The following is a 17,383-nucleotide window of genomic DNA, read 5'->3' on the forward strand; positions in this document are numbered from 1 at the left end:
TACTTAAGTGTAGAAGTAAGTAGAGACTGATAGATATCTGATCACTCTGACAAGAACTGGGTGGGATGGATGGCGGAGAAACAATAAAAGAAAAACAGTAGGATAATCTTAAAGGCTGTTTCTATTATGGTAAGTGAATTGATATTTCTGCGTAGTTAAATTTCACATGAGTATTAACATCAAATAAGCATTGCATTTTTAAAGCACTGAGAAATCAAAATCTACAAATTTTGTATAAAACAGAAAATTATGTTATTTAATTAAAATGAACTCTCCTAAAAAGAGGTAGAATTGTTTTTATCTTTTTTCCCCCATTTTTAGGTCCTTTTAAGATCATAATTTTAACTATATTTTCAATGTGACTAAGGGTCATAATCACACAATTTCTCAATTTGTATCAGTACTTTATTAACTACTTTCCAGTATGACATGATACAAGTATGGTAAATTGACTAAAATTTTTAAATTACCTTATATTTCCTAATTTGTTTTCATCACATGTGATTACAATAGAAAGTAATGTAAATTATCAGTGAGTCTCCTAAATGTGAACATTATTTTTTAAAAAAAAATTATATTCAAAGTACTGAAGAATATGTATTTCTCCCTTTGGTTTTCTTGGTAACAGCTAATAAAACACATTTAACCATAAATTATTCCTGGGAGCATTATATATCTATGCATATGATAAAGCAAGCTGCAGCAAAGAGATACATATTCTAATAAGGTGTTTAGATTATATTCCCATTGCATACATGCAAGTGTTTGCCAAAGTAAATTAAGCTGGAAAGATATCATTTTCTTGTTACTGATAGAGTTCATCTATATTCAGTTGCATTTCCTTTTTAATATACATTTTACTATCAAATTTCTTCAATCTCTTTTCCTCCTTTAGAAAAATCTTCCCTTACTTTTTCTCATTATAATGGTCATAAAGTGTAAAGCATATCTTATGAGCTCTTACAAGAGCACTGAGCAAGATAATAAATTTCTATTTTTTGCTCCCAAATGTTAATACCCATTTTAATAAACATAAGCCAAACATTGTATTTTCTTTAAATTATCTAACATGTTTTAGTCTTCTAGATGTCTAATTAACGTCTAACATTAAGGGCTCCTTGTTTTTTAATTCTAATAAAGCTCTTCAAGCATTAAGGAGAAAGGAACTATGTGAAGTGCTTTTTATATAATTAAAACAATTATCACATCACTTTCAAATTATCCATTAGTGTGTTTCACATCTACAACCTGTGACCTCTCCAATGACAAGATCATGTCATCCTAATTGAAATCACCAGAGCAAACCTCCATGTCTGTTACATAGGGAGTTCTCCAAAAAGTTTGACTGAATAAATGGATGGGTGAGTAGGTGGGTGGAAAGACTGAAGGATGAATAGAATAATGCATCGACTTTCTGAAGAGGAAAAATTATGATGGAAAACTAGAGAGCAGACATATAAATGCTTTATATCACTATATATTGTCAAAGAAAAATAGCGTCATGATACTTAGCATAAATTTGGCCCACTTTTGTTCAGCACAAACAGAGCTAATTATACACAGGAAGGCATCTGAAAGAATTCTGAAAGACAATCTAAAATAAAATCTTTAAATTCATTGATGTCATCTCTCAAAAAGCAGTGCTTAGACATGCATGTAATTATGCAAGTCAATCATTTACATAAGAAGCATAAAAGCATCCTACAGAGGCAGAAAATTAATAATAATAATAATTTATCTATTCAAGCATCTGAAATACCAAGATATGAGTTATCATCCTACACAATATCATTTGTAAATTAGAGCAATGGCACCAAGGAAAAGATATTATTATTCTCTCTATTCAAAGGTATTGAAAGCAAAAGTACAAATCAGAGAGTGAAATATAGTTTTAAAACACGTCGACACATCAGCACAGTTTGGCTGAGTGGTCAGACCTCTTTCTTTATGCCATGTTGTGTGGCTGTCTTGTTCACTTCCATCTGTATTTTCTTGCTGCTCACAGTGTAATCCTCAGCAATCACACTGTAATTAACCGCAAGTATGACTTCTCCAAATTTACCAATAAAGCAACCGTTAATGTGCCCACCTTATCAAATTGTTTAACTTAGACTCAAGAAGAGTGCCTAATCCCATTTTTATGTCAAATTAAGCACAAAGTTATTATCATTTGCCTGTATATTTCACAGATACACAGATTGGCCCTCACTCTCAAAACTAAAATGAAGATTTTCTTATTTTCTCCAGGCAGCTTCCCCCTCTCTAAAGATTATATGCAAGTTCTATAAGGCTTGGCTGGAAAACTAATTATTACTGAGAAAGTCCATGGGACCTTTTATCCCCACAATCTGTTGTTGAGTACCCATGAACAAAACAACTTGCTTATCCTCTTTCAGTTGTACAATTCTTCTTTTCCTTTAATTAAAAAAATTATTTAAATTGACATATAAAATTATATGAATTTATTGTGTACAACATGATTTTTTAAAGTATATATACATTGTGGAATGGTTAAAATTAGCGAATTAATATGTGTATTATCTCACATAGTTATTTTTGTGGTGAGAACACTTAATATCCACTCTCTTAGCATTTTTCAGGAATACAATATAACATCATTAAATATAGTCACCATACTGTGCAATAGTTCCCTTGAACTTATTTCCTGTTTTTTAAAAATAATTCCAACTTTTATTTTAGATTCAGGGGTACACACGCAGCTTTGTTACATGGGTATATTGCATAAAGTTGAGGTTTGGGGTATGAATGGTCCTATCACCCGGGTAATAAGCATAGTACTCAATAGGTAGCTTTTTAGCCCTTGTTCCAAGTAGTCCCCAGTGTCTATTGTTGCCATCTTTATATTCATGTGTTTCCAGTGGTTAGCTCCTGCTTATAAATGAGAACATGCAGTATTTGGTTTTCTGTTTCTGTGTTAATTCACTTAGGATAGTGGTCTCCAACTGCATCCATGTTTGTGCAAAAGATGTGATTTCATTCTTTTTATGGCTGCCTAGTATTTAAAGGTGAATATATATTTTCTTTTATCCAACTCACTGTTGATGGGCACCTCTGTTAATTCCACGTGTTTGCTATTGTGCATAGTGCTGCAGTGAACATATAAGTGCAAGTGTCTTTTTGTTAGAACAATTTATTTTCCTTTGGGAATATAGGCAGTAATGGGATTGCTGGGTTGAATGGTAGTTTTATTTTAGTTCCTAGAGAAATTTTCAAACTGATCTCTACTGTGGCTGAACTAATTTCAATCCCCACCAACAGTGTATAAGTGTTGCCTTTTCTCCACAGCCTTGCCAGCGTCTAGAATGTTTTGACTTTTTAATAAGAGCTGTTCTGACTAGAGTGAGATGGTATTTCACTGTAGTTTTCATTTGCATTTCTCTGATGATTAGTGATGCTGAACATTTTTTCTTCATATCTGTTGCCCTCTTGTATGTCTTCTTTCGAGAAGTGCCCGTTCATGTCTTTTGCCAACTTTTTAATGGGGTTATTTGTGTTTTGCTTGTTGAATTATTAAAATTCCTTTTAGACTGTGGATATTAGACCTTTGTCAGATGCATAGTTTGTGAATATTTTCTCCTATTCTGTAGGGTGTCTTTTTGAGTGTGTTGGTAGTTTCTTTTGCTGTGCAGAAGCTCTTTAGTTTTTGTTGCAATTGCTTTTGAGGACTTAGTCATAAATTATTTTCCAAGGTTTGTGTCCAGAATAGTATTTCCTAAGTTCTCTTGCAGGATATTTTTTTAATAATTTAAGGTCTTATATTTAAATCTTTACTCCATTTTGAGTTAATTTTTGTATATTTTGAAAGGTAGCATTCCAGGTTCATTCTTCTACATATTGACAGCTAGTTATCCCGGCATCATTCATTGAATAGGGCATCCCCTCCCCACTTCGGTTGTAAAATTCTGATACAACTGAATTTATGGGAAGCCTGGTCACCAATTACCAAACATATATATTTACTTAACAAATATTTAATGTGCTAAGCACTATGTCAGTCACAGAGAACACAACATTAAACAAGACAATGTCCTTGCTTCCTGAAGCCTACAATATTGTGACAGAGTGAGAGTGAGATAGACAAATCAATATACAAAGAATAAAATACCAAATACTGATTAGTATTTGAAAAATGGAAAACAAGAGAATGCAATATCTATGAGAGACAATATGGATACTGTAGACTAGAAAGTACACGATTTGTGTCTCCTCTCCCTAAAGGAGGCAGTATTCCTAGACATGTTCGACCTTCGGTATGATGTTTCACATGGAAAAACAGAGTACAAATCAGAGAAGAAGAGGAAGAGCTGTTTGTTGGTAGAAAAAGCCCAGCACTGGTGAGGGGTAGCATTAGGAGATATACTTAATGTAAATGACAAGTTAATGGGTGCAGCACACCAACATGGCACATGTATATAAATGTAACAAACCTTCATGTTTGTACATGTGCACATGTACCCTAGAACCTAAAGTATAATAATAATAAAAAAAAACCTCAAACAGAAAAAAAAGGAAAAAGAAAAAGCCCAGCATTACTGTCAGAACCGGTGTATCCTCAACCATGGGAATGGAGAAAATGTTTGTCTAAAGAAACAGAGAGGCAGCTAATTAAAGTTCTTGCTCAGGTGTTCCGAAGGCGCCAGTGAGAGAGTAGCCCTCAGCCAGCCAACGAACCTAAACAGAGATTATAAATACAAGTGCAAAAGAGGAGTAGACAAGCTGAGAAATCATACCTGAAAAGAACAAGCTGTATCTTCAGAAAAGGAGAAAGGACATTTCAATAGAGAAAGAGCAATACCAAGACCCTAAGTAGGAATAAATTCAGAGTCAGAGGGCTCCAGGAACAACATAAAGAAGACCAATGGGTTTATAGTGTGATGTTGAAGAACAAACTGATACTAAAATAGAATAGATAATTTGGTACTTAGGAAAGGTCCAGATATACCAGGGTAAATGGCTAGGGGTTTCTTTTAGAAGGATGAGGAGCCATTAGATAATTTTAAACATAGTTGTGACATAATTTGGCATAACATTAAAAAAATAAAGATCACTCAAAATACTGTACATGGAATGGATCAGAATGGGGCAGGGGTGGAATCTGGGAGACCTGTGAGTAAGCCTACTGTGGAAGCTCAGATAAAAAATAATCAGGGCTGAGCCCAGTAAAACAAAAAGGAAGGGACACATTTTGGAGATAACATTGTAGAACTTGCAAATTTAGTTAGATAGCGGATGGTAGGAAAAGCAGAATTGTGAATAATTCTTAAATAACTGGCTTTAGCAACTGAGAAGATAGCTGCTTCATTTTCTGAGACAAGGAGTCCTGGGAGGAGAAGAGTATTTTGGCCATGTGTAATCTAATTTGAGTATCAGCATTGACGAGGTATAAACTAGAAAGCTGGACATAAAAGCCTGGGCTAGAAGAAGTGTTCAACTTCATAGAAAAGGCATTGATAGTTGTGATAGTTGACGTTATCACTAAGGGAAAGCACATAGACAGAAAAGAGAAGATAGCCCTGGAATGAGTCATGGGGTAGGATGATATTAGGCAATGAATAAGTTTTGGATTAAAGCTATAACAAGTCACCACAAACTTAACGGCTTAAAACAATGCAAATGTCTTATCTTAAAATGTTGGAGGTTTCAAATCCAAAATGGATCAGAGGAAGCTGAAGGAAATAATTCATTTACTTGCTTTTGCAGCTTCCAGAAGCTGCCCCCATCCCTTGGCTCTTGACTCTGCATTCCTCCTACCACTTATTACATCATCACATCTCCTTCCCTGACTCTGACTCTTCCACCTCCCTCTTTCTCTTATAAGGTTCTTTGTCCTTATGTTGGACTTACCTGGATAAACCAGGATAATCTCCTCATTTCAAGATCCTTAATAACATATACAAAGTCGTTTTGCCACATAACATATTCACGGGTTCAGGAATTAAGAGGTGGACATCTTCGTGGGGCCATTATTCTGCCTACCACAGGCAAGTAAGAGTCTGGATTCAATTGCACAGACTGTGACTTCAGAGCCTGCATAACAGAGCGTTTGTGGACATCAGCTACCCTTTTAAATTTCTGTGGATGGAGGTGCAATTTGGGGGAGAAAAAAATTTACTAGCCTAGTGCAGTAAATTTATAGCATTTTTAAGATGAAAAATATTAAAGATCACCTAATATCCCTCAATTGTTACACCGATGAGAGAAGTAGTAGAAAGAATTCTTCAATGGGTTTTAGAGTCACTAATTGGTGATAAAGCTAAGACTTAAGTCCAGGTCATTTTACATGCAGCTCCCTACACTCTCCTCTCTACAACATAACATGGCTTTTAATAAATTCATGTTGGATTGCAGACTAACATTTGCTGGACAGTTTGGGGTTGAATCCTGGCTCCATCACTTATAAGACATAGTACCTTGGTTATCTCTGTCCCAAGTTTCTCCATCTGCAACACTAAGAAAATAATAGCATGTACCTATGAATGTGTTTATCAGGGAGTCGGGGTTCCATCAGGAAAAAAGCATCAATAGCAGTGGTATCTAGCATGAAATTTATGACATATATTAGACCTACAAAACTGAAACTGTGGTGCTCCCTTGCCTGCATTTCCTGACATTACTTGCAATTTTGATGAGACAATGGCACCAGTTTTGGCTAAGCTATGAACAGAAATAGCATGTTCTATTTCTAAGCTGAGTAATGTAAGAGCTATTTTACTATCTACACCTTGCCTTTTCCATGGCTGTTGAGAATAATGGTCTGCTGTTGAGAATACAGAATTGCAGAGCCTGCAAGAGAAACCCCAATGTTCTTTGTCAGTCTTTGTGTAAGGAAAAAACTGTCTTATACCAGTAATATCTTATTTGTTACTACAACATAACATATATGAAGTTCGCATATTTGTAACTCAAAAAGGTCAAATTTCAGCAAATCTACATGTTGCAACTTGTTAGTTAAATCAGATGAATGTAATATGTTAAGAAATGTTTTAAGAAGTCATTCAATATAATAGAATGCTAATTATACTACGAATTGTGAAATTGGTTACATTTAGCTGATGATATTGTGGTTCCACAAAAATAATCTTAAAATTTTTATTTGCTTACTTGGATACTTTTGAAAAGACATGCAAAAGAAGAGAAGGAAGAGATATCATAATTAAGTAAAAATAAAGATGATGTTGAATGATTATTGCAAAAATCAACCAAAAGGCCCAAATTCATAGCGGCTTTTCCAGTGTTTTTTGTTCCAAAGGACTTTTAATTTAAAAAGAGGAAACTAAATATTCCCAATTACAGTGTCGGAAATTCTATGTTGCACTTTTCTCTCTCATATTTCAATTTACCTCTCCTCATATTATAAAGCTAGAATTAGCCTGGAGAAATTTTCTATGCAGAAAAATGATAGAAACCAAAAGGTTGAAAAATATCTTTGAATTCTTCTGGCAGAATATTCCTGCTATTTGAAGCCTACATTATCAGTACACCATTGCTACCAAGTAGGTATCCAGCATCTATTTATTTCAGGGACAGGAAACTTACTAGCTATGGGAAAACAAACAAACAAAAAAAGAGAACAAAACTCTCTCTTCAGCCAGCTATATCATTAGAAAATTCTCCATTATTCAAAATGAGTTATTTTGGTCTGTAGCCATAGGTCCTATTTTTGTTCTCTGTGGATATATAGAGCAACCTAATTATTTCTCATAATTGTTTATAGCAGAAATAAAATATGTGTGTCTATGTGTCTCATAACACAAACTAATACCAATATATACACATGGTTTCCTATTTAGTCTTAATAAAAAGTTCCAGGCCAAATTTCAACTAATCTTTTCATGCACCAGCTAATTGGAAGGGCAGATTTGTTATGGTAATTTTTGGCTAACAGACTGCAATAGCAATTCCCTTTTCATCAAGAAAAAAATAGAGCACTCTGCCTATTCAGATGCTATATCCACCAACCTAAATGAATACAAGAAATAAATAAATAAAAATTTTAAAAGACAGAACTGAGACAGAGAACAGTAAGTAGGGCAAATTCATGAATTCATTTATGCCTTTGGCTAAAATACATCCCTCAAATCAGTTTGAAGCTGTTTGCACAGTAGGGTGTTTCACCTACTAATGATTTCACAGCTGGCACGCGCATGGCATCAATGTTTATTGGCATCCTCAATGTCAGTTATTTTTAAAAAGCTTTCTTCCAGGACTCTGAATAAATTATCTATCAAGTGCAGCAGTGCATGGCAACATCCAAGACACAATTTGCAGTCCTGCACCGGCTCTCATTATTTGGTGGAAATGAAATCCCAAGTCATTAAACTTTTTAAAAAATGAAGGCAACTTGTATTCAAAATACAAGCAATTGAAAGATTTCCTCGGTCATTCTTTCAGTCCTTAATTTGCATAGTAATGAGCCTGGAAACAGGTTCAATCCCTCAGCAATTGTTTACCTTCCTTTGAAAGACAAAAGTTGTTTTCTGTCAAACACATCACAGAAAAAGTTAAAGCAGGCTAGTTTCATTCTATTCTTCTGGGAATACTCCTGGAAAATTGGCCAGGAAAAAAGACGGCCCCAAGCAATGATGATAAGAAATAACATACTCTGAAATTTACAAAGTTATATGTTATAAGTCAACAAACTATATAGGCCGTCTGCTGAATAACTCCGTGATTCATAATTCTATGTCTGAAGATTTTTTTTTCCTTCCTCACATATTGTAAGCTTTAAAAAATATTAAGGAGATGGAAAGAGCTTTACCTTGATCTGTTTATATAGGCCTTATCAATTTCAGGCAAAATGGCAACACTTTCTTGACAATGAGTTTCTACATATCTGTAGTCTCTCCTGCTGTGTTTACTATGAATTTTGATGATGCTTTATGTAAGCCTCAGAGCTATTTGATGTTGTCATACCTTTAATCCATGAACTGAGATTCATAGTCCATCAAACAACATTTAGTCACAAACCAATATGAAGGCAATGTTATCTAGCACAGATTGTTTTGCTGTTGGTTTATCAACGCAACAAATAATGATACAGCGTAACATCTTTATAATGTGAATGTTGAGGAAAGCCTTAAACACTTACTTATAAATTAACCAAGCATACCTGTGATTCCACTCTGCATTAGAGTGGAATCTGTGGAGTTAAAAAAAAAAGTATTCTATTGGCATTATCCAGCAAAGTTTAAATGCAGTTAAACATTTGATTATTGTGGTTATAACATGGTTATTCTACACTGTAGTTAAGTTCCATGAGGACAGACACTTTTTTCTTCTTCAGTATATTTGCATAATTTAACATGTTCCTGGCATGGTAGATACAGAGCCAGCATTTGTTCAGTGAATGAATATATAACTGAAAGTGACTGGCATATTTGGATTCTTCAGTCTTCCTGCATTCAATTGACTCTACTAGAGCAGGGGTTGCATTTAAAATGTGCCTCACAAATAATCACCATATCTTTTTGGTGTTCCAAGTATTGTGATGACAAATTTAATAGAAAAATACTAGCACTGAATGAAATTGAGAGTTAATCCAGGATAAGCTGCTAACCAACACCAGAATACTCTTGACTGTGGAAGGCAGCTTCTAAGATGATCCTAGCCTCCTGATCTTGATGCCTTTTGTAATATCATTCCCTTTAACATGCAAGGGACCTAGTACTAGCTTCTAATTTGGCAAATGTGAAAGAATGTCAGTTCTGAGATTAGGATACAGAAAGTCTCTCTCTCTCTCTCTCTCTCTCTGTAATCAACCCTAGGTGTGATTTCACTGTGCATTACAAATATGTTTTAGACATAATTTAACCTGTGGTATATCTGAACCTGTGGGATAAAAAAAAAAGGCAAGGACTGTTCTCACTGTCAGAGTCCCCTGTCACATTCTGTGTCCCATTTCTCAGACTGGGAAAAACAAATTGCCATGTGTGAAGAGCCCTACGGAGAGCTTCATGTAGCCCTGTGAAGAGGTCCAGGAGCCCTTGAAGAACTGAAGTCTGACAACAATCACGTGAGTGAGCTTGGAAGTGAATCATTCAATGCCAACCCAGTCCTAAGAAAACTAACCATCCGTCTGAAAGCTTGGTTACAAATGACAGACAGAGAGTCAGAGCGACCCAAGCTGCCTCGAGATTTCTGACCCACAGCAACCCAGACATAATAAATGTTCGTTGTTCTCAGACACTAAATTTTGAGGTGACTTGTTACATGGACTGCTAATATGCTGAAAGTGTGATTCTTGCTCTCAGTGAATATATAAATCATCGACTATAATTTAACATGTGTATCAATGAGGAATTCATGGATGTAGGAGAGCCCCAATGAAATAAATATCTTCTTAATTTCTTAATTTTAAGTTGAAGTATGCCATCTTATGATATCCATCTATCAATTATCAATAAATAAGACATATCATTCTTCTTACATTATATTTTAATAAGGGAGACAGGCAGTAAGCACATTTAAAAATAAACAAAGTAATTGCCTATTTTATTATATACTAGTAGGGAATGGACAAGGTAAGAGGTTGGGTGTAGGCTAGGCCTGAGGCTCATGCCTGTAATCTCAGCACTCTGGGAGGCTGAGTGTGACTTGAGCACTCTGGGAGGTGTGAGTATGACTTGAGCTCAGGAGGTTAAGGCTGCAGTGAGCTACACACCACTGCCTTCCAGCCTGGGCAAAAGGATGAGACCTTCTCTCAAAACTAATCAAATACAAATAAATAAAATTTTTTTTAAATGCAGGATGAAATTGGAGAAGGTCTCATTAGATGGTATAGCAAGGAAGGCATCTCTTAGAAGATGATATTTGAACTGGGTTTAAAGAATAAGAATCAGCCAGTCATATGAAGAGCTCTGGGGGAAGATCAATTGAGACAAACAGAACAATAAGGACGACATCCTGGAGGTGAGAAAAAGCTTGTTAATTTTTGAGGAATACAAATAAAGACAATTAGGTTGAAGCATAATGAGAAATGGAGGAAATGGTTGGTTAGTGATAAAGTAGGAAAAGCTGGCAGGGGCCAGGTGTTGCAGGGCTTTGATAGCCAAGTAAAGGGGCTCCCTGTTTCTTCTCTTTTAACACAGTTGGAGGCCATTAAAGGTTCTAACCAAGAGGATATCATGACTTACTTAAACTGTCATACTTGGGCCTGCATAGGCCTTGTTAAGACTGTGCCTTAGGTATGTATTTGACTCTCTCAAGTATATCAAGGCCTAGGAGTTAAGGCTAACATGTTATTTCATGGAAATTACTAAATTATTTATTCTCTCCTCTTGCTGGTAGGGAAACTTTTGGCTCTCTTTCTTTAAAGAATTTTCAGTCAAAGGATCCCTCTTATATTCAGAAAGAATGGTAATCTCTTCTCTAAATCTCTTCAAGTTGACCCTTGAAAAATCCACGACAATTTCCTAAGTTTAGATCCTGGGATGAGAACGTACTATTGAAGAAATCATTATAATATCAATAACATAAAACGAGGTATAGGTAACAGACTGAATGCCTCCAATATGCGAGAAGTTCTAATCATGGCATCAGAAAATATCAGTCAACAGCAGTGCAGTGTAGAAGGTGTGCTACATTTATACTATTTCTTGAACATCTCACACCATCTTCTTAGTCTTTGATCAAACATGAGAAAAATACATTAAGGTCATTGTCTCTGGGTATATAGGTTAACTATTGCTGTGTAACAACAACTACAAACATATATAAAATCTCAGTGGCATAAACAATTACACAGATTGGCTGGAGAAGCTCTGCTCTGGCTGTGGTTCAATTCACCTTTGTTTCAGGCTGTGAGTCAGCTTCATGTATTTTCTTATGGGCCTAAACTTAAGGAATAAAAGCTACTTTGGGCATCTACTCATTGCAGAAGTTGGGAACAACAAGCAAGTAAGTAAAACAAATATGTAATACCTGGGCTCATAACTGGTATATGCTATCTCTTCTGCCCACATACCACTGGCCAAACCAAAGAACAAAACAAAACTCACTATCAGTGAGGGTGAGCACTACACTTTGCCTATGAAGAAGTATGTAGGGAGAAGAGTGATTATTTTTTGAACACTAATATAAGCTACCACACAGTAGGTAACCTATTCCTATCCCTACAACAGAAATACATGGTCATTTTATAAGAACTCTTGGACTGGACTGAGGTAACATTTCTGACTAAAGCTAAGTTGTAATCTGAAGGGTTTCTGGGCCCCATAGGTATTCTCTTTAGTTGGCCACCTTTCTTTCTTGGCTGTATAGTTCTCTCTGTCCAGCTGATACGTATAGCCATCCAAATAGACCACTTCCTTATGCCTAGTATAGTCTCCATTCTGAAGCCTGTATAGTGTTGATGGCATAGTTTACACATCGATTGTTGACCTAGGTACATCACCTCTAACAACTCTAAACTTAAACAAAATGATCGGCTGGGCACGGTGACTCACACCTGTAATCCCAGCACTTTGGGAGGCAGAGGCAGATGGGTCACCTGAGATCATGAGCTCAAGAACAGCCTGACCAACATGGTGAAACCCCGTTTCTACTAAAAATACAAAATTAGCCGGGCATGGTGGTGCACACCTGTAATCCCAGCTACTCGGGAGGCTGAGGCAGGAGAATTGCTTAAATCCAGGAGGCAGAGGTTGCAGTGAGCTGAGATCATGTCATTGCACTCCAGCCTGGGCAACAAGAGCAAAACTCCGTGACACACACACACACACAAACACACAAAATTCATGTGATTTAATAATTAGACTTTTTCATAGAAACAAAAAGGGATGTCATCTGGTTTCTAGCAAAACAGGAGGCTGAGCATGTGCCATGAGGAGGTTGTAAAAGTGTCTTCGGATCACAGTGTCTCAGGATAGCAGGAAAGGATCCTCTGCTCTTGGGTTAACTTACTACTACATCTCCCTCCAGAAATGTGTGTTTGAGGTTTTGGTGTTGCTTCTGTGAAAATTGTTTTTGTCAGAAGTGAGACAGTGATAATGGTGTATGTACTAATTCTTAAATAACAAACGACTAAAGTACAGATGTCACCCTGACATAAATTAGGCATGCCACATTCTATACATTCATGACTTCAAATTTTTCCGAGACTTTCCTCTACTTTTCAGAGAAATAATATTTGGGGAATTTTAAAATCCAGTCAGAAATGTTTGCCCTTGACATCAAACTTTAGGTCAACCATGAAACTTCTATTTTAAAATCATTATCTAGTAAAAAAGATTATGAAATATTTTCCATAAAAATATATTTTCACATGTAGATAAACTTCTTGTTTGTAAAAAATTAAATTTCAGTGGGTACATTTATTAGAAAGCATGTATTCTATAAGGTTTTAGTAAGCCACTATCATATACTATTAAATGGTCATAGATAAAGCATATAAATATGAGACAATGCTTTTCAAACTTCTGTGTTAACATTATTTGTCTAAAATTTTTTATGGTTTGAGATAACTAAATTACATTGAAAATTTATATATGTTTCTGAATATTGTTTCAAAAACAATTTTTAAAAATATTTAATATATGGAAAATAATCTACCCATAGTGTTCATAGAAGTGTTCATGGTAAGACTTTATAATACAGCATAATTTTATGTATCAGTTTCTTTACATAATTTACCTTTAACATGCCTACATAAAGTCAATTTTTCAAGTATTTTACAATTTCTATGGTCAACAATTTAGTTTTCGAAATTGTAAAAGTGAATTATAAGGGAAATTGGTATACAATCATGTATTTGAAATGGCATCATTGTCTGGGGTAAATACCCAGGGCATTCATTGGCTCATGCCAAGAAGACTAAGGATAAGAAGATTAGGGAGGTTTAATAGGCAAAAGAAAGAGAAAGGAGAAGAGCTCTCTCTTACAGGAGAGAGGGGGTTCCCAAAAGGGAAATCTGTCCCAGAATAGGAGTGCACCAGATTTTATAGGTAGGCTTGAGGAAGCAGTGTCTGATTTACATAGGGCCCATGGATTGGTTGGACCAGGTGCAATGTTTACATAATGTCCTAGAATTTCTTCTACATTCCTGTTTGTTCTCTTTAATTTATTTACTCCATTATCTTTTTCCTCTGTTACATCCATTCAACAGGAGAACTCCCATAGAATGAATTCTCAGTTTTCTTTTATTTTTTGTGCATGAGAAATATAAACTAATACTCCAACCCACCTATTTCTGTGAATTACTTTCATTACTATATGCCCAGCCTTCCATTTTTCCATTACTTCTGCATTTCTCATTGAAATTTCTGTTATAAGTATACTGAAAAGTTGTTCTAGCTCTCTCACTCGTTTCTCTCTCCCTCTAACACACACACACAGACACACACACACAGACACACACACACACCATTGCCATCACCAAATTTCTGTCTGTTAATAGCCCCACCACCTTTGTTATTAGATTTAAAATCTTCTGATCACTTTCACTGTCTCTCTCTATCGTTCATCACATCTCTCCATTGCTCATTTCTGAAAGTTCACAGAATATCTTTCCTTTCCATCCCTATGATTACATTAATTTAGAAATTCACTAATTTGCCATTCGGCTTATTACAATATATTGACAAATATCTGTCTTTCTGTAGCCTCTCCTGCCTCTGGGATATCTTAACATACTAGTCTTTTACAAAGCATATCTGTGAACACGTTACTTTCTTGCTTAAGAGCCTTCCTTTGTTCTCTGTGGACTGTGGAATAAAAGTCAAACTCCCTAGGACAGCTTTGAAAATTACCCCCCATTGAATCCTGATTTATCTAGCCAACAATTTTCCATTTTTAACCTTCTATCTTTGCTCTATGGGCTATGTAAACTATGTCTGATTTTACCTCCACTGTATCAAAATTTACTGTTTTGCTTATTCAAGCCTATCTGCCACAATTCTTCATTAATTTCCATCTGTCCAATTCTTCATATGTTAATGCCCAGCTAACACGACACTTCTTTTACTTATGCACTCCATGGAGCTTCTCTGCAATTTATTGTAATATATTTATTAAGTAATGCATTGCTTATTATCTTTCATTAGGTCACATGCTATTTTAGGCTTTCATCTTGGTGAATATCTAATATATTAAAATAAAGTTTTTCAATGAGTGAATTAACAACATTTTCAAACTTAAAGTTCAAAATGAACTTTTCAAAATTGAAATAAAATAATATTCTGGAAGGATGTTTGATAAAATAAAAAACTATCAATATGTTGATATTATCTTGCTCTTATAACTTTTAAAATGTATTGTTATTCTAAGTAAGATTATAATTTTACTTCCTTGTCAATTTTTTGTCCAAATACAAACAGGGACTATGTGAAATTGTCCATCAGAGAAAATAAGCTCCTCCATGTTCTCATACTTTCAAGGAATCTGTCTTCCTGAGAAGACGTGATTGCTTCTTACAAACGTTTTTGGTAACAGTATGATATAATTTAATCTTCATTTTTAAAAAGTATTCTTGGGATATAATTCACAAAACATACAATTCACTTAATTAGAATTTAATGGTGTTTAGCATATTCACACGTATGGGCATCCATCACAATGGTCAATTTTAGAAAATTTTCATCATTTCAAGAATAAATGCTGTACCATTTGGCTATTATGCCATATCCCCCTCCTGTCCTGCCACAAGCAACCACTAACCTACTTCCTTCTTTATAGATTTGCATACTCAAGACGTTTTATAGAAATGCAGTACTGTAATAATGGACTGGAATCTTTGACTCAGCATATCAATACTTCATATCTTTTTATTACCAAATAAGGTTTCTTTGTATAGATATAGAAATATAAGATATACCAAATATAAAAATTTGGTAATTTTTTATTTATTCACTTAACACTTGATGGACACCAACTGTTATTTCTATTAGAGATCCAGAGAAAAAAGGGATAGTAAGAACAATGATATGTAAATGTTTGAATGTTAGTATTTTTGATTACGTTTTATTTACTTTCATATTTTATATGCATGCTTTAAGAGTCTTTGACACCAGGAAGAGAAGAACAAACAGACATGCCAGTTTCACCTTCAATTGCTGATAGTTGTTGAAATAATTTTACATGGTTGAAGAGAGACGGGAGCTGAATATATTTGATGTTTCTGAAAAGTGGAGAAACAGCAGAGAGATTCAGAATAAAGAGGCATTAATTATTCATGTACCAATGCTTCTTCATTTTACAAAAAGGAAAGTTGTCAGGCCAGGCATGATGGCTCACGTCTGTAATCCCAACATTTTGGGATGCCGAGGCGGGAGGAGCACCTGAGTCCAGGTGTTAAAGACCAGCTTTGGCAACACGGCGACGCCCCCGTCTCTACAAAAATAAAAAATTACCTGGGCGTGGTGGCGCGTACCTGTAGTCCCAGTACTAGGCAGGCTGAGGTGGCAGGATTGCTTAAGCCCTCAAGGTCAAGGCTACAGTAAGCCATGATTGTTCCACTGCATTCAGCCTGGGTCACTGAGTGAGACCCTATCAAAAAAAAAAAAAAAAGAAAAAGAAAAAAAGAAAAAAAAAGTTGTCAGTAGCTCACCACTTTTTAAAGAGTTCCTTTATAGCTTGATAAGAATAATGAGTAAATACCAATAGAGCACTCTCTCTACTAAAGGATTACATTGATTCATTGTATTAGGCTAAGTCATATAAAATTGCTGTTTTTACAGGTGAAATATATTGTCTAATACGGTTAAACTTACTAGAAATGTCTAGAATGCACTGGTAGAAAGAAGTTTTTCTTCATTTACTTTTTTAAATGTGGTAGTTAGTAAAGGAAAGATAAAGAAAAGGTAGACAACAAAGGAATATGTCGGTACTACTGTCATAATAAACAAATATCACATCAAACCACATTAGAAATTTTTAAAGTATCTTTTTCTTCATACCATTTTTGAAAGAATTTATAGCCATAACTTTTTTAGTGGGCATTCACCCTTCATAGAACTAAATTCTGCTCATCTCTCCAAAACCCTTGAATGCATAAACCAAAATTGGTCTCTTTATAGGCTGGCTAGTAACTTATGACTTGGTTTAAATCAGGTGACACTGAGCAAACAAATTCACTAATGAGAATTGGAAATAAAAGAAGTAAAGCAATGGGGAAGAACAGACAAGAAGAAAGTAACTCATACTTACAGATCCACTGCTGTTCCTGTTAGATAAAGCCTATTTCACCATCTGGATTCCCATACAAAGTTTACGTATCCATAAATCAAATCTACATTATCCTGATTGGTTTCTCTTTAGATATATCTGAAAGTACCCTCACCACAAGATGGCTTATAAAGTAGGAGAAAAATCTCACCCATCTTAACAGTTTGTCAAATTTAAAACTAAAGAAAAACAATCTCTGCTTTCA

At 35.1% G+C, this 17,383-nt stretch overlaps 1 long non-coding RNA gene across 3 annotated transcripts in view; it reads right to left on the minus strand.

The window, feature by feature from the left end:
- The window catches only part of LOC134809575 (uncharacterized), a 168,394-nt gene that overhangs the window by 142,975 nt on the left and 8,036 nt on the right, over nucleotides 1-17,383 (minus strand). For 2 of the 3 annotated variants that reach the window (XR_010155651.1, XR_010155650.1), the window contains exon 2: nucleotides 16,365-16,500. This is a non-coding gene — a long non-coding RNA (uncharacterized LOC134809575). Of the gene's footprint in view, nucleotides 1-14,165; nucleotides 16,133-16,364; nucleotides 16,501-17,383 lie in introns of those variants that run through there. The other variant, XR_010155649.1, reaches the window with a different exon arrangement.

The sequence above is a fragment of the Pan troglodytes genome, chromosome 2 (assembly GCF_028858775.2).
Source record: "Pan troglodytes isolate AG18354 chromosome 2, NHGRI_mPanTro3-v2.0_pri, whole genome shotgun sequence".
NCBI lineage: Eukaryota > Metazoa > Chordata > Mammalia > Primates > Hominidae > Pan > Pan troglodytes.